At 40.2% G+C, this 25798-nt stretch overlaps 1 long non-coding RNA gene across 1 annotated transcript in view; it reads right to left on the reverse strand.

Annotated features, from left to right (window-relative positions):
• The window catches only part of LOC120788904, a 37210-nt gene that overhangs the window by 4240 nt on the left and 7172 nt on the right, over window positions 1–25798 (reverse strand). Inside the window, exon 2 of the long non-coding RNA XR_005707320.1 lies at window positions 14205–14271. This is a non-coding gene — a long non-coding RNA (uncharacterized LOC120788904). The remainder of the gene's footprint in view (window positions 1–14204; window positions 14272–25798) is intronic.

The raw sequence follows: 25798 nt of genomic DNA on the forward strand, positions 1-25798 counted from the left end.
CTCTGCTCTATCACCAGTTAGAAGAATTACTTTAGGACACCTTGATGGTGAACATTTATGGAAACCCCAGCATGTCTTGTTGCCCACCCGTAGATTTTTCCCAGCAAGACCGGGACTTCAATTTGGCAGCCTTCCGGTCACAACTCACTACAATGATTACTTGCCACACACACTCCTCAAATAATGACAGACCAAAGCTGGTAAGAGATCCACCCAATTACCTCCAGCACCACCTAATGGACTGCAAAAACACCTTTTTGAGTCAAATGATATATATATATATATATATCAGCCTTGAAGTGTGGTGACTAATGCAAACTGCTGATGAATGGAACAAAGGGCCCTCCACCCTGCTGTTACAACGGATTTATTTAGCTCCTGTAATCCACCCAGGGAAGTGGAGAGACTGCGCTCCATTTGCAGAATCCGCTGCCACAATTGGCCCCAAAACCTCAAACTTAAAACCTGAAACATTACGTTTGATCTGGCTTCCCTCCTCCTTTAGTCTGTCATTCAGCACCTTTATGCTTCATGCTGCTGCGCATTGAGGTGTTGAAGTGTCAAGTTCAGATGGAAGACCCCCCACCGAATACTGCCGCATTTACCCACCATCCAACTCAGGAGCTGTAGGACGCCACCTGTACAGACACTATTTGAGACTCAAATAAGAATAAAATAACATTTTCTTGAACAATAAAGACTTGGTGAAAATAGGCCTGGGAGGTGGTTTAGTCATGGAATTTCTTTCCATTATAGTATTAGTTGGGTGTGTAGGGTGTGATCAAAATAAAACCTCAGTGACACCTGTAGTCTGTTTGTTCCTAAGAAAAGAACAGCTGCAGGCACCAGGATTGTTAGAATCTTTGCTTTAATCAACCCAGCAGTTGTGTAACATCTTGAGTCATCTGTGCTTTCTCGGTCTTGCACATGCTGGGCTCTGCTCTTATAGAGATCTCTAAAGATAAGGGGCTTCAGATGGCTGGAGCATTTATATGTGGAAGCCAAGAGACACAATACCATAGCAGCAGAGAAGCAAAATCTAATATTGGTCATCTCTACTTTGTTACATGCTTTCTTGCCCCTTTTAGAATTCCTTTTGTGATTCACTTAGGGCCACAATAATTGATTACTGATCAACCTGACCCTTATTTCTTCAATTAAATTAATTGTTGTAATAAAATAAGGCTGAACTGAAAAAGTCTCTACACCATGACTTACGTAGAAAAAAGTTCTAGGATCCATGCACGACTTTTTACAGAAAAAGAGAAGAAGGCAGTAGAGCTTGTATTAGTACATTCTACGGGAGCAATGATATAAGGCAAAGAAAAGCAGCAAATCCTCACATTCAAGAAGATAAGAACAGGAAATAACTTTTTTTTTTTTTTGGCTGAATAAATGACTTCGATGATTAATCCATTATAACCATTGTTGTCAAATAATTTTCTTTCAAGAGATTAATCGGCTCTTTTATTAACCACTAATTTCACTCTGTGTTTTGATGTTTCATTCCTGAGGGTAGAGATGTGTACACATCTGGAACCAGAATTAACTTGGACAAATAGAGTAAATCTAACTTTATTTGTAGGAATGCTTCTCGCTTTTCTTTTTCTTTTTTTCTCTTTTTTTTCGGATTAGTCTATGCAGCTTTAAGAAGGCTTGCCAGTGCCTAAAAGATGACGAACTGAACCAGAAATGTTCACTGCTCTCCTCTCTGTAATACTGCTTAATTGTAGACAGTGCTTTATACTTGTGAAATAAAAATATCCTCCCGAGAAGCTTTAAGTGTCAAACAGGTGGATGTCAGCGCCGTATATGAGCGGTCAGTATATAATAGCACACTTTGGGACACTTGCTTTAACAACCAGGATTGTCTGAACATTTGTCAAACCAGAGGGCCCACAGCAGCCACAAAACATAACTCTGGGACAATTTTACAACAGTCATGGCATCAGTCAAACAAGGAAATGGTCCCTTTGATGATGTCAGGCTTGGTGACATAATAGCCATAAAATCACATATATACTTTGGCTGCTTTTCTGTAAGCCCTCTTAAATGAATTCCCCATGGAGAACAATACAGTTCCTGTGATTGTTGGCAGCTTTGATGGGATTCCTGACTAGGATGTGCTCTGACCTCTGACCCCTGGGCTGGCTGCACCTGGCAAACTCAAACAGGGAGTGAATATTTTGATGGAAAAAGGTGACCTCCATGACCTTTGATGAATAGCGACAGGTAAAAAAAAAAAAAAAAAACCTGTCTCTAAACATCATTATAAGGATGTCATAAATCCTCACTCTCATGTTGGTATTTCTCTAGGGCAATAAAATGACAGGTCATGAAAAGCAAGTTCACAATTTAAAAACAATGAGGTGAAAAATTGTTGATCGTTTTCAAGTGTCTGGTATGAGAACCATGCATTGAAATGTACTCACCAACATTTTTTTTTTATTTTTTTTTAAAGGTGCTGACTGAGACGTGGCAAACATGTTTGTTTGGCTCTTGAGCCGCATCGCATGTGCCCGGTGTGTTCTTTGCACATTACCTCTGTTTGTTTTTCCTCCATCTTCTTCTGGACACAAATGAGGCAGAGAAAACGGTTTGAGCAGCGAACAGACGAATGTTCCAAAACAACCCCAAGAGGACTACGTTGGCAACGCCTGGTGTGTGACCAGAATTCCATCATGGATGAAAATCGTTTTTCTTCCCCGTTTTATTGCTTTGAGGTGAACACCAAATGCCTGCTTTTACTCAGCAGTGTGGAAACACCAGGCACATGCTTTCCTTGACTTTAATGTATAAGTCTTCCACTACCCAGGGTAACCACAATGAAAGAGAATCATTTTTTCATGTGTGGCTCATTATTAAAATGTTGAAAGGTAAAAGTAGTTTCCAAAATCATCAGGTATATTTTGACCTTATTTTGACAGGTTATGTCTTGAAATAAAAAGTACATTTTGCAAGTTCCAATCCTGCATTCCCTTGTAAATTGTTCAGATGTCTCCTGTATGCATAATCCGTTATAACCATACTCAAAATTTTTGTATCAATTTTTTTCTGCTTTTTTCTTCCATAAAACTTTACAATATCTTTGATGACTCATGTTGAACTCAAGGGCATATCCATACATTTTTCAAATGCGTTTTTGCCATAGCAGCCCCACGAGGTAGTGCAACTTCGGGGATCATCACGTGACACACACTGGCCAAAGAAAACATTTTTCCTATACACAATCAATAATAAAGAAGTGGATGTAAAGTGGTGGCCAGCGGAAGTGTCGAATGTGCATCTTCTCATCCGGCTCAGGCACTGAAGGACTCCTGTGTAATGTTATAGTGCATGTGCGTTTGGATTTATTTGCATTTAGGCATTTTAAATATCCCAATGTGTCCTAAATGGTAACACTACAAAGGTCACCTAACAATTGAAAACAATTGTAACTGCTCCCCTCTGAGGAGGTGTTTGTTGAAATACAAGGAGCTTTTTCTCCCTTCTTATTCCCAGAACTTGGCATCTGATAAAACAGAGTTTTTTTCTCACTTCTGCAAAAAGCAAACCTGCTCGTCATAATATAGATTATTTGATATAGCGCAGCTGTGTTGCCAGTCTGTTTGAGCAATCGCAAGTTGACAAAGGTTTTGACGATGCACCGATTAGCTACAGCAAACAACCACTAAGTCATAGTATTTATTATGCCAGTACATAAAACAACAACGGTTGTACATCTGCAAAACAATTCTGATTTCCTTCATGGCACTGATGTAGTAGTGACAGCAGTGTCCAGTTTTTTTGTGCTCATATCACACAGTAAGTCTGAAGGTCAATGTCCGCTCCAGACAACAGCAGGAGAGAAAGACCCCAGACACTATTAGTGTGCTATTCATTAACCAAACTGGCAGCAGATGAGAGAGGATAGGGAGACTGAGGGAAGAGGCAATGGCTTTTAATTTCCTGAAGGGAGCACGCCCTGCTACTGCTCTACAGCTTCTGTTTGTCCGATGGCCTGTAATTCCTCCTGGCCTCGGCCTTGTGTCAAGTTACAGATGCAGCTTCAAACACACAGCATCCCTGAAACGGCAAAGACACAGTGTGCCACCGCAGTATACCTCCACTATCTGTACCAGTGTGACCCAGCTGCACATTAACGTCACTATAGCCTAGAGTTAACATACTCTAGTACTGATAACAATAGGCTGAGTCAGTGTTGTACAGTCCATATCATTTTTTGCTTTTGTTAATCAGTGCCTATGCATTCTTTCTATTACACTTTCAGTTAATATCTTTACTGACCAGGCGTACAGTACATTCTACAGCTACAACTGATCATCCACAAAACTGAGACGTGAGCACTTATTCACTGCGGCAAGACCACAAACAGTGGCTCTAAACTTGGCTGCAGGACACAGAGTAGGCTCTGAGTGCGGACATGATGTCTTCTGCCTGAACATTCACAGCCATGAACGACTAACTAGAGGAAGTCGAGCATTCTGTGTGTTGTTGACCACAAATCGACCACCCCCACTCTCCACAAAGAGCTGTGAAATATTAGAGATAGCTGTGGCAGACAGATTTCCACACAGGCACTAAACTTCCCTACAGCCCGGCATTGCGTGAGAGACGGAGATGTAAACAGCTGAGATAGAGACACCTGTGTTTCGTTTGTGTGTCGCTGCGAGGATGAAGTCTGATACCAGGAGAGTCTTATTTGAATTGACATATGTTGCGATGGTGAAATGTGGCTGACGGAAAGCTCCCTGGCTTATATGTTAAGTAGGTCATGAAAGTCAGGAATGGGGCTGGATTAAAAAAAAAAAAGAAATGCAGTCAACATACGGAAAAAGGTCATTTTAAAGTTAAAAAGTAACGTAGATGATAGCTGGATATATAAACCGCCTCGAGTCACGGAAGTCCCATAAACTGAGTCTTTACAGTCTATGCGGACCTGCTGCAGTTCACGGGACAGCTGTGATTTGGGGTGGTTAGCTGACTCTGGATGTTCCATAGCAGAGCTATGCATCAATGCGAGGGATGGACTGAAAAGACTGCACGCTGATCTGAACTCTCGGTTTGTGTTTGCTGGAGAGATATTATCTCTGGCTACGTGATGTTAGGCCGTGGAAGTCTAGAGGACAATGTGTGGATTCTACTTTATTTAGTCTGGCCCTGTCGGGTAGCTAACACTATCTAACAGCTGTCTGCAGATATCAGGCCGATGTTCTCAACACAAACAGTGCAGATGAATTAGTGGGCAGACGTTCAGTCTGTGCTTAAAGTGTTCATTAAAGTGGATGTCTGTACTTAGCTGAAGCATCAGCTACTGACAGTCCATGTGTAGCTGTATGAGCGAGCATTTATCTTTTTAAAATATGCATAATGATGAGGCCCTTGTAAGTGGTGCAAGTTTTTTATTATTCTTGCTTGACTGTTTTGCACAGACAGACTTAAAAAATACAGATGTCAGGTTTCAGGTGTTTTGCATTTGCCAAGGAAAGTAAATCCTTGGTTCACAGTTTTATAAACTGGCATGTGTGTTTACAATTTGGCCTATAATGGGCAATTTACACTCTTTTATAGTCAAGGAAACAACAGTGTTGCTCACTTGTTGAATGCAGAAAGAATGTAAGTTCCCAGGATAAATTCTGAACGAGCACTTTAGGAAACACTGGTATTTATCTGATGCAACTGAATCACTCGATTCAATCATTGAATCGAATCAAATCTAAATTAAATAGATCCTGTACTAGCAACACACTTTGGCTGCAGTTATTTATGCCATCTTTACTGCTTTTAGGTGTTTGTTTGTTTTTTTTAGACTTTGGCCTTTATAAAAAGTGAAAAACTCAACTCTTTGTAATTCTTCTCTCTTTGACTTATAACATTGGACTCCTGGATGTTTAGCCCTGCAGAACTTTGCAGGAAAATATGTATATTCTACCTAGTGCCTTAAAATTATACAAAATTCTTGTTTTTCTAAAATTTATCTTAATCTGCATTGCAGCTGACCAATTACTGTGGTCTCTTCTACACTTCTTGAGATTATTTGTAAATTCAAGTTTCTGTAAAAAAGGTGTAGATTGACATATCACAGTTTCTGATTGCACATACGGTACACATCCTCAGCCATGCCTGAGATACTTCCTCTTCAAACATTTGACAAAGATAAAAGTTTGGCTCGAGAGTCCGTTTTGCTCTGCTGTCGGGCCCATCAGAGCCGGAGCTCCGCTGGCTATGCTGAGCCAGGAAAGAACAGACCAAGATGAAACAGAGAGACGGGCAAACCTCCAGTCTCGAGCCCCTGCCGATGCTATGACAAGGTTTACAGAAGTGATTAATGTGGCCTACAGGGCCAGGCCAGAACCTGAGGTTTCCACTCAAGCTGCAAAAAGCCTCCCACGGCGGCCCCTGCCAGGCCGTGTGACAGTTGAAAGTGGGGAAAGTCAATGTGGGAAAAAACTCCCTGCAAATGAGGCCGACTGACAAGTTGGTGCCAATCTGTCACCGGGCATCACAGGGGGAAAAACAGAGACCTGAGAGATGCTTTTATGGAGCCATCGGGTCGAGGAATTATTTAAGCAGTATGTATAGAGTGCAATACAATATAGAGCGTAGAATCATGATTAAAATGCCAGATACCGTATTTGTCTGTTTATTCGTTTATTTATCCAGGGAGTGTTGACTGGGCTTACATGCTTTCCCCCCCCCCCATCCACACCAGTTGCGCAAAAACAGCCACAGTATACTCCTATTCACTGAAGGTTAACTGCCTTGCTAAAGGACCAGCTGCTGTCAGTTACCAAAGCTTCGTTGCTTCACAGTAAAAAAGATCTCGGTTCAAATATCAGCTTTGATAATTTTGTGTGTAGATCCTTCATGCTCTCTGGGTGTCGCACGATGTTCCGTCAAAAGACTTGCCACTCGAGAAACGTGAGGTTGAGTGAGTTTAAAGTAACAAATGACTATCAATGGGTGTATTAATGTAACAAGTTAGGTAAAGCCCTTTCAGGTTAGATAAATAGGGGTTAGATAAATCATCTTTCCCAAAATAACATTACCAACCTAAATATGGATCTCACAGCATTAAGTGCATGTGGTATTATAGTATTTTCACATCACACACGCAGCCACAAGTGCGCAATTCTTTCAGCCGCTGGCATGTGATCTCACACGGGTACTGTATCCCTTTGATAGTGAAGGTCAGACTTGGTACCACACATATCTAATGGCAAATCTGTGTTCGCCGGCGACATTCATTCACCAAAAAGCTCCAGTTACGAGCCTCTGCTTCGACCGGCCTCTGTAAATGTTCTGGTCCAGTGCTAGCAGCGCAGAGCTACTCAGATGGAGGCATTCTGCTCAAATTACTGGGTCAATGGCATTGCTTTACTGGTCAGCACACATGGGACAGTTTCAAGTGTAAGTAGGAAATACCTACTTAAAGGTTACAGGGAGATGGTAGTGCTTTATGTAATATCACGTTAACGGTGATGGATTGATGATGACTAAGTATATATACAAATGCAGGATGTGTTGTTTTACGAAAAAGATGCTAATCAAATATGAAATGTTTGAGTGTTTTTCTTTCTTTGTGAAAAAAGCTTGCCTTTTTTTTTTTTCATCCCTGTGACTGTAGTTTGGACAGGGGCGATGAGAAACATGAGGGTGCAGTGTTAGGTTCCCTCCAGGCCCATTTTGTGTCCTCAATCTGTGGCGAGACAAAAGGGACCACAGAAACCAGAGCTTGAGGTGGTGCTGCACTTTTGCCGTGAGTCAGGAGGGGTAGAAGAATGGAGTCTTTTCTCTGTCCGGCCTGGCTGGCTGTACTGTACACCTTGGAGAAGCACTCAGCGCGGAGGGGAGATGGGTTGCCTTGATAACACACACACACACACACACACACACACACACACACACACACACACACACACACGGGCCCCCTCTTCAGGGTCCCCTCTGCTTGCAAGTGCCTGTGAGAGCGAGGCGAGGGAGGGTTTGAGGCATTTAGAGCTGGTGTGAATTCACCCGCTCGCTGAGTCACTACAATCAAATTTGTGTGGTGGAGGCACAAACTGTGAGAGCGAGAAAAGCACCGTCCTCATCTCATCTGACACTTTAGCCTTTTTGTGGAGGAAAAAAAACAAAAAAAAAAAACCAGACTGTTCATCGCTGCTTTTTGTCATTTTTAAATTGTGTGGGAGGCCTGGCACAAATACAGAACCCTGAGTTGATGTAGCTATTGAGAGCTGACTTTGTTTCCGTTCTCTCTTTTCACACACACACAGGCAATAAAGAATTGAGAGAGAAACTGGCACATGTATTGTATGCAAAATCCAGAAGAAAGTTCTGCAGACCATCGGGGCGGTTCCCGTGAGGACTACATGATCTAAACAAAGACCCTTGCATCAAAGAAGCTTTCCTGCAAATCAGCCAAAACAAAAATGAGAAATCTACAGTCCTCAGCCAGGTGGGCAAAAGCCAAGTGCTCAGTCAAAAAGACAAACATTGAATCCCCATGAGGGGCTACCTTTGAGGACTATGGCCCAGGTCTCTAGGAGATACCCAAAGGGATTTTATAGACAACTCTCAGTGCTTCGTCTATCAATGCTGTCGTGGGATTTTACGTCCCTATCAAAGTCACCTGTCCACATTCCTTTCTCTGTCTACCTCAACATAAAAGTGATGGAAGTTGTAAGATTTCCTGGATCAGCATATTGATTGAACTACTTACATAATTGGGAATGTGATGAATGCTCAAATATCAAGCTAGATTAATGTGTACCTGTTGAAAGAAGACAAAAGCAAAGGACAATGGAGTTCTTATCTAATCATCTTCTGCTCACATGTCTTGTTTTGTATCTTTTACATTTTGAAGTTAATTTAATGTAAAAACTAAATACCTCTATTGTATGTAAAATGAAAGTCATTTTAAGAAGATGAATAAAGTATATTCAAATTACTTGTTTGGATAGATGGATAGATGGATAGAGAGATAGAGAGAGAGATAGATAGATGCACACACTATATTTTCACTATTTACTGTCATTTTATAGACAAAACAATGAATTGATAGTGAAAATAATCATTAATTGCAGCCCTACATTTGGTCATTTTTCACTCTTATTGCCTTATTATTAGTGAACAGTTAATGTTGGTAACATGTCAGCTCTACATCAGTGCCAGCTGGAACAATTCCCTTGAGTTTATCCTTGTCTATCTGGTAAACAGCGTCCCTGAATTTGTGTCTTCACATATTGTACCACACGGTTTTCACGAAGCTAAGCTAAACGCTAATTGCTGTTGGGAGCAGACGCCTACTGTTCTGAACACCGACAGCCACGTCTGCAGGCTCCCTGGGGCTTTTCAGCATCAACAGGTAGTCAGTTTCCATGGGAACTAAATCAAGTCATATCCCAGAAAGAAGTCAGAGCAATTTTTTATTTTTTGTAATTCATGATGAAAAAGTTCAGCTCCTTGAAGCCAGTTTCTCTATTTAGTCTCATACATAGTGTTTGATTTATATTACACTATAGATAATAGCATCTGCAAAATACCTCAAATATTAACTGCTGCAGGTCAAGTCAATTGACTGTAAAGTATTTTTAAACTTTTGGTTTTCCATTTGTAATACACTGGAAATATGAGCCTTTTGTTTCAAGTCTGATTTGAGGAAACCCATATAAAACTAAAGAAGTCTAATTTAATGGCTTAAGCAGGCCTTATGGTAATAAAAAGAATAGAACATATAAAAGGGTGTATAGCCATAATATCCACTTTATGGTCAGGTTACCACAGACTGTGGACACATTTTAGCAGCAAATTTATGTTCAGCCTCGATGCTGAATCTTCCTAAAACTCCTCTTAGACTGGACCATCTAGCCACCCTACACACTGTAACCTGTTCATATGTTGTTTGCCTTAACATCACAATAAAAACAAGCCTTTCAGAAAAGCCAACGCAGCGCAGACAGAAGACTTTCACACAGCGATAAAGTCTGTTTTCCTGCAGATTTCCTAAAGCTTGTGATTACTGAGCTAATTACCAACATTCCTTGGAAAACTTACAGGCTACTGCTCAGAACGTGGCAGCTTAGGAGAACAGTGGACTCCTTATACAGTACTGTAGCCAGACATATGCGCACAGACAATATGCTGTTCTGTCTTATAAAACGTCCCTTAATGAACCATGTATGGTTTATAAAAGAAAGAATGTAGCAGACAGAAACCCATTTCAGGCGTACAGAAGGCACTTAAAGCCACATAAAGCATTTTTTCTTTATTTAAAAATATACCTGTCTTGAACCAAATCATAGCATGGGGCTGCATAAGAATAAAGTAGTGCTTTCTCTAAAGGTTCTTTGCCATCTTTGAGGTTTTACATTTCTTTTGGTTAAAAAGGTATAGAGATTAACGGATACATATTTGAAAAACCAATGTAAGAGTCAGAGATTCTGTCTGGCTACATCAATGCACAACCACAGATCTAAGTAAGTTATGTGTGAAATTTGCCAAAATTGATACAGGTGGCACAGAATTGGTCTGAGTAGTTATTTCAGAACATCAGAATAAGAAATGAATGAGGGGGTATTTATTTATCTTTATAAAATAGTTACTCGAAAATGAGACACCTTCATTCAGAAGCAGATAAAAACATCAAATCATGTTGAATCTGATGAATCAAATAAGCCTGATTTTAGGTGCATTGTACCATTTAACTAGATACCTTATCTATTAAACTGGATACTAACTAGATATCTATTATTAATATGCCACCTGTTCACTCCTATGAAGCGTGCATCCGTGAATAAGCCAGAGGTTTTCACATTACCAGGTAACTGATGTGAAAACCTCTCTTAATTCCTGGTTTGCTTTCCCATAGACTTTGCATTGAGATGACGTTAGGCACATAAAAAAAACTTTTTTCAGCTTTGTCAACAGATTTACATATGACTCTTTTATAATGCGTGTCTAGGGGGAAACTGCCTAGACTGCAGTGGATTTTTTTTGTTGTTGCAGTACCGTGATTGGCCAGTTGGGCCAAACTCTCATATTCTCTCACATGGTAGAAATGCATCCTTATTTTTGATATAGCTTCAAAGACAGGTTGGGTTTAGCAAACATGAGCATTCTAGGTACAGCTTACTCACATTTTATTACATGATTCCTCTGTATTTAAGTTCAAAATTATCAGTATCACCTCTCGTTGGTGAATGTGCATGGTGCAAGATCCTAATAGGATCCTGACGCTGGTAAAACTGTTTTACGCTCACCGATTAAAGCCATTAGCTTGGGAAAATAAAGACGACTTGAAGGGACACACGCTATTCTATAATCATCATTCATCGTACTATAAACCATCAAACCAAACCCAGATTTATGACACCAGTTCGTAATGAGATAGCATTTCTTTCAGTGGAAGTACAATGCTCTTGATAGGATGTTTAACCAATAATACACAAAATGACTTGCTCCCAAACTTACACAGAAGCATCACTATGGCCAATAAACTTGCTGGCTTTCTGTCCTTCAGTTGATTTCAGCCATCACAGTTTTTTGCATAAAGGCATGCCATTATTGACTAGGCAAAATCCAACCATTCAGCTCAGGGGTTGGGAAATATTAATTATTATGAAAGAAAAATGCAACCACTGTTAAAAAAACAAAAAAAAAAAACAAAAACAAAAACGAATATAAGATTTGCCATTTGTTAGACTTTTGCAGTGTAGGTTACATGAGTCGAGCTTGTGGTAAAAACCTTTGCAATTCTGACCAAGTCCAACACAGGCCACAACACAGGCTACTTCCAGTTCACAGGCGACAGACATTGTGACCTAATTCATTAGCGTCAGGTTGGCAGACTCTGAAAATGACAGAGTAACATCAGTACAAACCAAAGATGAGTTGTAATGGTACCATCCTGGCCGACCTCTTTCATCTACTGTACCCTTTGGTGTTTGTGTCATCAAAGAGCTCGGTAGTAGGAAAAAAGAGATAAATAAATCTCTGACCTTCATTTTAAAGAGGCACTAAACTGTTTCAGCTGTCACCTGCTGGAGAGGGACACTCGTAATTACACGGAGGCTCTGAGGGTTTATGGCCACGTGAGGGAGGTAGGGTCATGTCATGGCAAGTCTGTTGTCATGGGGCAAGTGTCTGGTGAAACTTAAAGTGAACCTTAAACTGAATTCTAAGTACAGAAATGATACGTGGTCATAATTCTGCCTTTAACAGACTTTGGATCAAGTGTTTAAAAAATGGAATTATGATGAATTATGAAATTCAAAAAAAATTTAAATTTTAAGAAGTGTTGTTGAAATAATTAGACAGTTCCTGTAGTTGATTAATTAATTAATGAGAGGGTAACATCTATTAGTCCATTGATTAAGGGGAATCCTCCTGGGGGGCTAGGGGTTAAGGCACCGACCGTAAACTGTGTTCCCAGCACATGTCCCGGCTTTTCTGCGGTGTTATACAGCAGAGGTGGGGCCACCTTGCCTGAAATGAAGACGGCCTCCGCTGGCATCATCAAAAATTAACACACACAGACAATATTTTACATAGTAACTACCATATATTTCACAAGTGTTGCTATTGTTTAGGCCAAACGAAACGGATCTAAGGATATCAAGATGCGTCAGGATCTGAGTGGCTTACCAGTCCTGCTTCACAAACTCCCAAATCCCTGGAGGAAACTATGAGTCATGTAATTGGTAATTACTAGTAATTACTGTTTTTTTTTAAAACTGTAATTTATCAAGCAAAAACGCCACAAAAAAAACCCCAAAAAACCCCAAAACAGGCTCCAGCTTTTCAAATTAGGAGGTGTTGCTATTTTTTCTCTGTTTTATACTATTGTTAACTTTTTTTTTGGTGTTGATCGGACAAAACTAGCAATCTACAGACATAACATTGGGGTCTGGTAAACATTTTACACTATTATTTGATATTTTCCAGAATAAAAGACTAACCAGTTAATTAAAAATATAAATCAGGAAATTCTCTGATAATGAAAATCATTAGTTGCAGCCCTATACGGAATTCCTTGTTTGGCCTAAAATCAGTGATCTTACAAAGCCTTGGTACTGGTACTATTATATTTAAAGCCATAATTGGGAAACAGGCAAACTTATGGAGGTAATAGGAATAATAATAGCTCACACTAAAGCTTAATGTTTTCAATTGTTTGCATAATTATAATATTTCTGCATTCATTCCAATGAGTGTACCAAAACACTGACATATTTGCCATTTTTATCTCTAATTACATCATTTAACATTTAAAGTGTTACGCATGCTTAGCAACCATGTATTTATGGAGTTATCTACATGGCAATTTAGAAATTAAAGACTTTTAGGATGCTGACCACAAAAAGGCAGGGAATTGCTCTCATTTTACCATCACCTCAAAGCATGTGTGCGGCTTTTGCTTTAAGACAGTGACCAAACAGTACATAGTGGGCTTACATGCGCTGGCTACTTAGCATCCCAGCTAATGAAGCCATTTAAAGCGCCGTGCCTGGCGAGGGTTAAGCCTGGTATAACCATCATGTCTGTAAAGTTGTCCAAAGAAATTAGACTCAAATGTGTCTGCAGTCTTAACGAGGCCAAGGAATTAGACGTAATCTACCACAGCAATCTTGGTTTGTGATTATCAGTGTGGATATGATCCATTTAAACCTGTAGCCGGTTTGATCGTGTGCGGCCAGGGTACGTCCAGAGCGGAGCAGGGCCAGGCTGAGGGGAGTGGGTAGTTTCACTGAAGCAAAAAATGAGCTGGATAGGGTTTTTAAGAGCTGATAACAAAACAGCTGTCGGTCAGATGTGTGTGGTCCCAGCTTGTGGACACACAGAAGAGACAATAGATAGACTAACTAAACTATTACTAAACTACTACCCCCAAATTTGTTTATTTGACTTCTTAATCGTTTTATTACTTCTTGTTAACACATATGCTCACACTGAAAAGAGGCATATGACAAATTATACAAAAACATATACAAATTAGGCAAACTACAGTATATTACAAATTGTGCACTCTGAGAACACAGCAACAAAGGCAATGAATAAAGAAAGGCGGTATAAATGTAGGAAATAGGGACGAGAATGGAAGGAAGAAAGAGAACCATAAATGTCCTAAAAATTTGTCCTAAAAAAGTTCCTTCTTGACCTTGGGAATACAGTAGTAGATGAACATTAACACATGATGTACTTACTAGCTTTTGCTGAAGATTTCAACTGCATCTCACTTTCTTCATCAGTAAAGTGGAGTTTGCTCAGTTCCTTTAAAAAAAAAAAAAAAAAAAATTTAAATGCCTTCATCAGGATTCAATCTTCATTTCCAACCAGTTGAGTTTTAAGCATTTGCACTTTTCAAAGCTTAAAAATCATACCTTTAAGTTATTCTTCTAATTTTACAATGCATTCCAGCTAAAGTATGACCTGTATTTAGCTTTCATCAAAGGGCCAATTTCCACCTACAAAAATAGATTGTATTTTCAGAAAAACATGCATCTGTGGTTTACTTTGGGAAAATAAACCCCAAAAATAGCTTCTATGATAGGGTCCGCATTTTGTTTATCTTGTGCACATGTGCAAAGACACCAAGACTTAAAAGAAATCGCCTTTGCAAGTGTGTTATAAGGAAGAAAATGCATTCATTACATTTGTTTGTACTCAAAAGATACACACTATGTGTTTTTGTGAATAACACTGAATGTTAACATTACTTTTGTTTGTTTGCAAGAAAAACTCCCTAGGGCCCCTTTAAGTTGACGCCACCTATAAGGACATACAATAACCGTACATAGTAAGTGGAGTATCTTCCTGAAATTGACCCGCAGGCCTTTCTACACAATCCACACAAATTGTCTCAAAACCATAAAATGTATCCTCACAGACGGTACACTCCTTCCTTTTGAATAAATTCAGTAAGGAGCACCAATGAGGGATAACGACTAATCCTGCATTCACCTCAGTGTACTTGCTGAAAACAGCAAGGGTGTCATGTACTACATGTCGGCAAATCTTGGTAATTTTGAGATAAAATTGAAAAACTTTATCAGTCTAGGAACTTTAAAAAAAAAAAACTAAGTATAGGTGAGTTAATTGTCCTCTGCACTCCTGGAAAGAGTTAAATAGATATCCCCGTGTTTGACATGTTTCTGTCTGCACACGACACCACTGTGCGTCAGTCAACACTGCCCTCTGAGCAGGGTCACCACGCTACATCAGCTTCTACTTATCTCCACTTCCACTGACATACTCTGTTGTCGTCTTTCTGTGTGCTTCGCCAGACGGCGGACAATGCCCCCGGCTGAAGTTTTATTTCTTTTATCTTTACACAGACGGGAACTGATCAGATGCCAGAGCTGTCATTAATTGTCGTGGGCTTTTTAGCGAGACACAAAATGTGAATTGCTGTTGGACTTGTGTTCAGAGAGAAGGTATGAAGAAGGAGAGAAATAAATTGAAGGTGAGATGGATGGTGGAAATTACAAAAGGGAGAAGAAGAAAAAAGGACAGATAAGCTGGGATCCGATACAGTTGGAGGAAAAAAGAAGGAAGGATGGAGGTAAGGTAGGGGACATGGGAGACAGAGGCAGAAAAGTAGGAAAGGTAATACAGGAACATATGATGTAGGGAAATAAAGGAAATAGATGTTAAGAAAGGGGAAAGAAAAGAAAGAAGGAATCTAATAACAGTAACAGCAAACATACACAGCAAGATCTATACCAAACTACTAACGTATATAGTATGTATATAACTGCCAACCTTTTTACCCAAAAAGGCCAAGTTTTCAAGGTTTTTAGGTTAAAACATCGACATCAAAAACACTAGATTCTCCAAGGACCTGCATGAACATATAGTACATGAGATACTTCCTATTGTACCTCAAGTGGGATATTAAATGCATCTGCGTGCATCAGCTCCCGCTATTTAGGAATATTTCAATTTTTTTACGCAAACGTACACACTGATAGGTTCAGCCAGGTTCACCAAACAATGGCTATGCTACATTTTAAATGAAAAATAAGATCCGACTTGACAGCTGTTAAAGAGAAATTTCCCTCAAAGACCTTCTCTTCCTTTTTACTGTGAGTTGTAAAATCTGTGCAAGTGAGAGTGCATCAGTCTCTGCGTATGTGTGTGTGCTTGTTCGAGCCTCAGCATGTGTGTACATAACAGCATCTGTGTTTTTCCCGCAGCCATTCACATTAGTTTGAGTTAAATGAAACTGCTGCTGCTGCTGGGCCAACTCTCTGGACGCGCCTGAGGAAACCCCTCTCCGCCAGCTACTGGACGGCCTGGATGCAATTAAAGTCCAATATAAGTGAAAGAGCGAGAGAGAGGCAAGCATGTCAGACGTGCCCAGTATACACCCGGCTGTGGCTGCAGTGGCCAGATGTGATCCAGCTCGGCCCACGCTGGGTCTGGCCACTTAGCTATTAATGGGGGGGAGAATGCCACAGCTCCAGGGTGTTCCAGGTGGTAAAGGGGTGCTAATAGAAATTACAGAGACCACGTCCCCTCAAGGCATAGGTTAACCCGACTGGTTTTACACACCGACTCTCAAAAAAGCTTATACACACAAAGCGGATGCTAAACATGGGGCTAAACATATAGGCTCAACGTAGAGTAACTAATATTTAAAACCCGTGTAAATAGGGGGTGGGTATCAAACCTCGATCATTTTTTTTTTTACCCATGCCCATGGCACAGAGTACCAGAAAATGGCCTAGAATGTCTCGCCAAGTTTGTAACATATGCTCATTCAGCTCCTTGATTTAAATCATAAGTCTGCAAATTTTAGACCGTATTACGTTCTGGCAACGTTCTTGTGTGGTCTCTTGTGTGTGGAACCCCAATAAAATGTTATTGGACAAAATAAAAATATAACTTGATAAATAGCACTGTTAAATATAAATAATGTCAGCTATTGAAAGATACAATTTTTAAAAACTAAGTTCTTATTTATTTTATTATAAAGCTGATTGGTCAATTGGTAAAAAGGTAACTCTTCTCAGAGGTGATTGAAAAAGTATAAAGATTTATTGTTATGTTTATATTCTATTTTAAAACTGTGCTACTTTCGTAAAATGAATACCTTTCTATCATCAGTTCCTATAACTTTTCAGAGATGCCTTTGCATTTTTTTAGGGCACGCTAAAGATCTCTTCGGGAAAGCTTTGCGATTTAATTAGTTGAATTGTCGAATTCTAGCACGCTGCCATCCACAAAATGCTCGCTGGGTATGAATCCAAACCCCCGATCTGCAGTAGGAAATGAGCAGGTTTTTGTTCGCCTGAAAAATATCCCTCTTTGTTGTTAGATTAGGGCGTTTGTTTCAGGCTCACACAGGGCACTCATTCTGACCGAAAAAAAAAAAAGCCAACACCTAATTGCCACTTGCACGTCATATCAAACGGATCAGAGCCAGAGACTTGACTAAATTGGTTTATATCGCTTCATTACACAGACTCAAAGTTCAGTGAGGTGATTACAGTCTGCTTTGCTTTTACCAGGAAGTCCCGAAAACACCCAAGTTCGCCATTAGAAGTCCAGCGGAGATTACCTATGGAATCAACAGGCTTAGCTACTGTGGTAACACAAGTAAATCTGATTGGGTGCCTGAAGCATGCAAACAGATTCATTTTTCTAAACAAAGGATCATTTGGAAAATACAAGTATTCATCCCTTAAACAAGGACCTTATGTCTTATACGGAAAGAACAGGAGTGCCTTCTGGGGGCAACGATTTTTTTTTTTTTTAATAATTTTGTCAGCATTTCAGCCCTGTTACATAAAGCGATCATCTGCTATTTAGAGCTTGACATGCATTTCCTAAATACATATAAAAATGCCACTAATTCCAGCAGAAGACGAAAGGTTTAGCACAAAACCAGTGGGAAAGATGACGTTGAGTTCAAAGTAACTATTAACAACTAGTAACTTTCTTTCAATTGTCTCTGTGTTACATGTATGTTTCATTCATACTGATGATTTTTTTTTTTTTTTAATGCCGTTTTCTTTTAGTAGAAAAAAATAAATATCACTGCATCTCATCCAAGCAACAAGCTAGACGTCATCAGCAAGGGCTTGGGGTTGGGCCCAGTTACAATTATGTCCAGTATAACTTGGTCAGGTATGGTCACGCTGTACTGCCCGAGATCTCGGGTCTGGACTACTGGATCTGGGTGGACTACTGATATCCTGGTACAGCAATATCGTCACACCAGACTGCTGCCGGTGTTGTTGTTCTTTCTATATGGGTATGTTCATGTCGACTCCATTATGTATTAGGTGTAATTATGCTCAGACTTATTTCGATCAGTTATCACCGTCCTCATGTCCCATTTGGATAGGATCCGTTTTCCCCCTTATTTTTTATGAATTTATCTGGGTCCGATTCCATGGGTCCGGTTTTGATCGGGTCCAAAATGTTGGATTTGTGAATATTTCGAAACAAAGGCAATCCAAGGCTGCTTGATGTAAATGAGAAAAAGGCTTTCTGTAATAAAAAGATATCACAATAAAGCCTTGATGTCAACACATTTCAGTGTGTAGATGACAGCCTTATCATGATGATCACCTCACTCCTTAAATACAGGGCCTTTGCTGTTTGATGTGGGGCTACTGGTTGCTTTCCCTGAAGCATAATAAGCCTCATATTTCATAAATAATATAATAGTTTCTTATGACTTTAGCAGAGGCCATTGTATTTCAGGTGAGGCACCTCTGCTATAAAAACACTTTGCATTTCACAAGCCATATTGCTACGGCATCTTAGGTATTGCAAAACTTCTCTTCTTAACCAGAAAAACTTTGTATAGTAACTTATTATTGCTCTGTTTAAGGTGACAGCAAAATAGCTATATACGCTTTAAAAAGTAACGCTGCCGTAAACGTCAGCGTTTAAGGGAAAAAGGGAATCGACACTTGTTGATCCAGCTACTTTCTCTAGTTTGCGAGATTGAGACAAAAATTTCATGTGTTTCAACAACATCCTTTGTTGTGGTGTCTGAAAGACGACCTTCTGGACCCTTTGTGGTATCCAAACCAATCTCAATGCCAAGAATTCCCATACAACACACGAAAACTCACAAATGTCAGCATATGGAGAAATCAGGCCACTAATCGTCCTTTGTCACCCAGCGACATTCCTGATGTTCGCCCCTGGCAACGACGACTTAGGGAAGCGCAGAGATTTTGTTTGACAGCCGTGTCACCAAGCTTAGTCCTTCCCAGGGCGGGGCTGACCGCCTCTCATGGGGGACCCCTATGGACTGTGTTTGGGTGAGGAGGGGGGGAGGTAATATCACAACACAATGTAGTCCAGCCGGGGACTCAAGCATGGTCATTCTGCAGAACATCAAGACAAGGTAACGAATTTGATTAATGAACCGGCCTTTTTATCCACTTTGAGCCAATGCTGACGGCTGAAAGACACGTTTTGGGGGTAACGCCACAACACTGTAACAGAATATGTTCACCACTTGAACGACGGGCTCTTTAAATCTTCAGGGTCAAGTTCATGAGTGTCCAGCATCTGTTACCGTCAGACACAACTGTGGATCAGTTGGAGGGGTCATGTTTTGATTTGATTTCATTTTTTGTTTTTTGTTATGAGAGCACTCTGCATGAGGAAAATCTAAATCTAACATTATAGGTTCCAGATATTCTTGATTTTATGTAACAACTCATTTACTTCATGCATTTTACAACTTTTGGATTAGACGATTAAAAGGTAATGTTTAAGTTGAAGCTATTCACATTCTTTATCTTTTAAATTTGGAGTATAAATCTCACACGCAAGTCACAGCATAACTAACGCTAGACATGCACGAGGACTTCACACTTGCACCAGTGATGTCAGAGATGTCTGCAGATGTTTAGGTTTTTGAGGTTGCCAGTCACAACTACAACCAGTTGCAATGTGGTAAAATTGCTTACAAGATGAATGGTGTACATTAAAAATGTACAACTGAAAAATTAAAAAATATGAAAAATATCTGGTCAGCATGTTTTCCTAAAAGTCTACGCAGCTGTGTCGAAAATCCCACTATATCAACAAGTCAGCAAAGACTAAGCTGAAGTCTTTGATGCCATTATTATGTAGTTGGTACTGTAATTGTCCTTTTTAGGAATAAAGTCGTTTTGATCCTTTGATTAGAGACAGGGCCAGTTGGAAAGGCTCGAAAATGAGGTACCTGACCCAAAATAGCCAGGTCTAACTCTAGCTACACGCTGGCCAGCAGAGGGCTGTTTCATGTTATACTGCCATCGGCTATTCCTGTCACTTCTCCACAGGGCTCAGATAAACACTTCCATTCCACAATCCCAAAGACATAGTTAAGAGACCACGATTACAGCCTTGGGATTGTCATATAAATATCTCCACTGGGAGGGAGGGGCCTCCTGACAGCCCCAGTTTCTCTTCCCCGTTTCTATTTAGCATGTTTCCAACAACTTTCCTCTCTCAGGCTTGTTGACCTGTAAGGTGAACTGTTCTGCACGTGCCGAGAGTTTCCCTTGGACCGAAAAGTAGGTCTACTCAGACAGCCTGGCTCCCCGTCTGTGCCTCGGCCTCATAATTTTAAGAGCAAAGCAGCTATATTTATATTTCTTACTATATGTGACCCTTATGCACACTATATTTCTACTTATATGGTTGCATGAGACTGCGTGGCACAGTTTGTGTACACTGTGTAGACAGCGAGAATCAATGCAAACATTATCCTTTACTTTAGCACAAATACAGGAAAGCATGTCCATGTTATATCTAAAAACAGAATCCACAGCGTATGACCTAAAACCGCAGTCCTAACTTGAATCAGTATCACAGTTTGATACATTAAAGCTCACTGTGGGCTTTAATCCTAGATTATATGGTGTAACGGGACAAATTGTGAGAAGAAATATGACCAAAACCATCGGCTGCAGCTGCCAGGTCCAAGTCTGCAACAGCGGTTGCCAGGTCCTGGAGGAAAAACAATAGGAAGCGGCGGAGCAGTGAATGTGGTCGGTGGCAGAGAAGCAGCCCCTCTCCTTTAATGTGCCTTCTGGCTGTCTGACCGGCCGCCAGCTCCTTGCTGATTTACACCACAGCGGCGATTCAAAACCCAAACAAACCCTAGACAACTAATGATGTCAGGTTGACTCTGTCAGCTTATCATCGAGGCAAAACAGAAAAGAAAATGTGGACCACAAAAGGTGGACACCTCTGGAGTTTCTCTCAATGTGATGATGGAGTCCTGGAGCTGTCTGTTTTGGGCCTGGTTGTAGATGAACTGTAAGACACAGTGCATAAGGCCAGGGTGGTTTGGGAAGACTGAGCTGTATATTTTATGGGAGGAGGAAAAGGGAGGTCCACAGAATAATTCATGTCCCAACTCTAGGGAGGTATGTAGCATTTCAAATCGTAACAGATGCATATTTGTGCGTAAATTACCAGGGGTTACAGAAGAAACAATTACTAGTTATGAAGCCTACGTAAATCAGTGTTAAACCCAGAAGACCCAGAGAAGACTGAATCATTCCTAAGGAAAGTAGGACACTGCCCTGAAATAATGAGACTGAATTAAAAGTTTATTTCAATTAAATAATATAACGTTAATTGTGTTTGTAAAAGACAAATCTCATTATGTTTTAATTCACAGTTCACATTGCTCAAATACATCTATAGTCCTCTGTCACACATCTTCCATTTTATATTGGCCTGGAAAATACATGAAGTCTGGTGGTGCTAAGTGTGCCATTATGTATAATTGAATCCTAAATGTTGACTTTATGTCCCTGCTTTAATTTTACCAAGACTAATAAAGAATCAAGTGATTCTGTTTCCTTTGTTTTAGGTTCATGCTGAAACCCTCTAGAGCAATAAATATCTAAGTGAATGTATTACAAAAACAAAGCTACAGTCAAATAAAAAAAAAAAAAAAACATTTACATTTAAGAAAATTACAACCTATCATTACTAAAGTCTAGACATGCTGCAAATACAACTTAAAATCTACATTTTATAACTGCAATAATCCAGTCATTTTTCACCAAAATGATGCAGTCTGTGGATTGGCCAAGAAATTTAGCAGTCATTAGTTCAATCAAGCCAAACAAGAACAGTACAGTACGTCGTCCAGCAGTATATCACGTATGCGTCACAGCAGTGGCAGCCCTTTACTGTCAATGTACGTCAAATTATTTCTTTAGCTTTTTTTTAAAGTAATGTACTTGCCACAAAGGGACCCTAGGTGGTGTTTTCAGTATGGCACATGAGTAACAACGTTATTTTGAATTTGGAATGTCGAATTTATTATTCCTTCCTTCTTCTGGAGGTTAAGATAAATCAGAGTTGCATTAAACAAACATTTCTTGGTAAACAGGCTGAAGTCCAGAGAAAACGAGACAAACTTAGAGAGCACAGTTGCTACTCTTGTTTAGCCTTAACTGAAAACCACCTAAAAAATGAGTAGTGTATTTGTTTTAAGTTATTGAATCTCAGTTAGCTACCTGGCTGACCCTGCATTTTTAAACTAGGCATACAAGCCTATAGCTTTTTTATATCCACTTAGGGCATATAACAGTTTGATCTTCCTCGATTAAGAGAACTTATTCAGACAGGACCCTTCCTGGCCTCTCAAGCAGGTAGTTAGTTGGCTCGTGGTCCCCGAGACCTGAGGTTCATGGACTCTGCTTTCTGAGGTTTAACCAAGCCGGGCAGGTTATTTTTCCTCTTTGAAGCCATTTTTTCCAGTAAGAGACCAGTCTGCTAGAAACCCTAGCCTGATGTGCATGTTGTCAGCTGTTTGAGTAGCCTGACTCCCCGAGTCCTCGTGTCTGGCTCTGTATCCATCAGTTTGACCCTCGTTCAATCCACCGCTCGCCTGTTATAAAGGCTCTTTTTACTGCATACTTTCCTATACACTCCTGGCTCTGAGGGTTTACAAGTTTCCCAGTCTTTATGGCACCACTGAAGCACTTTTGGAGTGTCCTATTTTTTTCCTCTTAAAATGGTCTAAATGAGAATAAAAAGGTATCGGGGAAGATTTTGTCCATATCAGAAGATGAATGTTCTTACCATGCCTGTTTATCATTATCGCTTCAAACTATGACAGACAATTTCATATCTACACTGGTTAATGTTCATCCCGACGTTTTTCTTTCCAAAATAAAATTGGAAACGCAGGGCCAGCGCCGCGGCTTACTGATACTCAACTACAAAGGGCACGAGAAGCATTTAATATGATGCAGATCTCCACTGCCTATCTGAAAAGGATGGGAGCAGTCAGACTCGGCTCTTGCGGGAACTTCGGCTATTTCCTTTGGTCCCTGCTCCCTTGGAGGCAGAAATAATGATATCTTCTTTCCTCAGTTTGTCCGGAAACCAGAACAAGGACTGCTGATCCAAGGTGGCCCTTTATCATTTAAAACGTACAAATTACATTTACTCATCTAAGGCAAGCAGTTGTTTTTTTTTTTTTTTTAAAAGGTGTAAGACAGGAAAGCCAGTTGATAAGACAGTAAGATAATATAATTACTTATTGTTGTGATTACTGACAGGCTGAACTGTCAGGCTTCAATTCCAAGAGACATTTACGTCACTGGATTAGTATTGGATGATAGGAAATGCACCGAATTCAAACAGTATGTTTTGTGTTTGAAAAACAGTCTGTTCACAAGCATAAACATATGTGCAAAAAGTTCAGGGTTTCAGTCTGTGTGCAATATGTCGACGGTTCAAAAGCTTGACATATCTAATGATTCAGAACCGTACTGATGAAGTGGTGGGTGCTACTGAGCATATGCCAGTTTATTCTGACACAGTGTTTTTGTTAAAATCACAAAAATTCTGAGCCAGTTTTGCCTCACATTGACCTATAAAATATAAACTGAAAAAGCATTCCTTAAATGTTTTCGCGCACACGAATCAAAATAAAAAAATTTTGAAAAAGACAGATTAACATAAAGCCGTTTAATTAAACAAGCAAACCTAACAGTTGTCGGGGGAAGTGTATTTAATCTTTGTTAGGACTCAGAAGCAAACACAGAAGCAGGGGCCGTAAACATTGCTTTAAGAAACTTGAGAACGGGCCATGTTGGTTTCCTCAGGTCCTAAACAACTGACACAAACACTATTTTTCAAAATCTTTTGTTTAGGTTGTAAACTTTAACTGTCTTCAAAATCTAGCGGACATTGAAAAGAAATGTTTGAAATGTTTTGGTATATTTAAGGCTGACTTCCATGGCATGGGTGAAAAGAAACTGAGGCCTTCTGTTTCTGCACTGAATAGTCTTTTTCATAGCGGCCTCACTGTGCTGACAGAGCAGAGACGAATGGATGATAAGAATACAAATTACAGTGAAATAGTAAAAAAAAAAAAAAAAAAAAAAAAAAAAAGGCTTCTCTGAGAACAGGACAAAAATGAAAGTTATGATGCAGAATGTCAGGGTATGTGAAACGTGGCATTAAATTAAGCTATTTCAGGGGAAAGTGGTCTCAGACTTTTGGACCCCAATACATCTCCTCACAGTCCCAATCATAAATTTCTGCAGGGACTAATTCAAGGAACTGCCTTTTGACCTCTAAAAAAAATACCTGCCTACTTTGTAAACAAGTGACTGTCCTGTTAAAAGTTGGGGAGTCCTCGGCTCGAAATGTGTTTTGCGTTGGGCGAGGCTGTAAATCTCCACATACAGTAAAAGATGTGGACGTGGTGTAAATCCTTCGCTCCCCTTTGCCCCATGGCCTCTCCCTCTGAATGGGGGTCGGTATTCCAGTCACACCTGTTCACCTCTCCCAGCCTGCAGCCCTGAGACATGGCTGAGCTGAGGCTGGGATGATGAGGAGAAAGGGGAAGGCCTTGGACAGCTCGGAAGAGGGCAACGACCCTGCATACCCCGCGAAATCACGGTAATAACTCTGGCTCTGTGCTTTGTGAGCCGCTGGTTGTGGTTTTCAGTCATGTGCAGGGCCGGTGTCACGTGCTTAGGAAAGATTCGTGACCGGTGGATTTTAGAGCACCGAATGCTGGCACACTTTGAACAGAAAGCCACACAGCATGCAGGTTGCAGTGGTTTAAATAAACAGTGTATAGTCGAGAGTAGCCCTGCAGAGTGCCTTCATAAATGCACTGCCATGTGACCGGGATGTCCCTTACTTTGACATCCAAGGATAAAGGAAAAGCAAGTGCCTTGTGAACTTACTCATTCTTAAAACCACTAACAATCTGTCCTGCTGTGCAGCTAAATGTACACACAACATTCTGTATTAGCCACAGCATGTCTTAACAAAAGCATCCAATGACCTTGCATACGATATCAAGCAACCAAATTATAACTTTCGGTGTCCCTATAATCCAAGTGTATAATTCTCTTTTTAAATTTTGTCCTGCTGTCTTGACATAACGACCACAAAGAATTTGATACATATTCTGTTTGTGTTGAAACTAGCCTCCAAAAATCATAATAATGTATTGCACATACCGAAGGTGGAAAAAACATTTAAAATGTTTTGAAAAGTGATCAGACTGGAAGATTATTGAAGTATGTTAAGAAGTACAGATGGTTGGCCTAACTAATGCTAACCAGGCAATTTGAGTGGTAGGCAGAGTCCTGCTTTTCATTAGCACCAGCTCTGGCAAGTGCAGCCAGCTTAGACTTTCCAGATGCGCCTGTCCTTGTATGATCCTCAGCTCTGCTCTGAGATGTCACCTCGGGGCTGGAAACCGAGACACGGAAACACACGCAGCAAGGGAGCCCGCTCAGCAAGCCAGACTTACAGAGATTCGTATGTATGCAGGAAGCTGGACAGA

Source organism: Xiphias gladius, chromosome 4 (genome assembly GCF_016859285.1).
Source record: "Xiphias gladius isolate SHS-SW01 ecotype Sanya breed wild chromosome 4, ASM1685928v1, whole genome shotgun sequence".
In the NCBI taxonomy this organism is placed as follows: Eukaryota; Metazoa; Chordata; class Actinopteri; order Istiophoriformes; family Xiphiidae; genus Xiphias; species Xiphias gladius.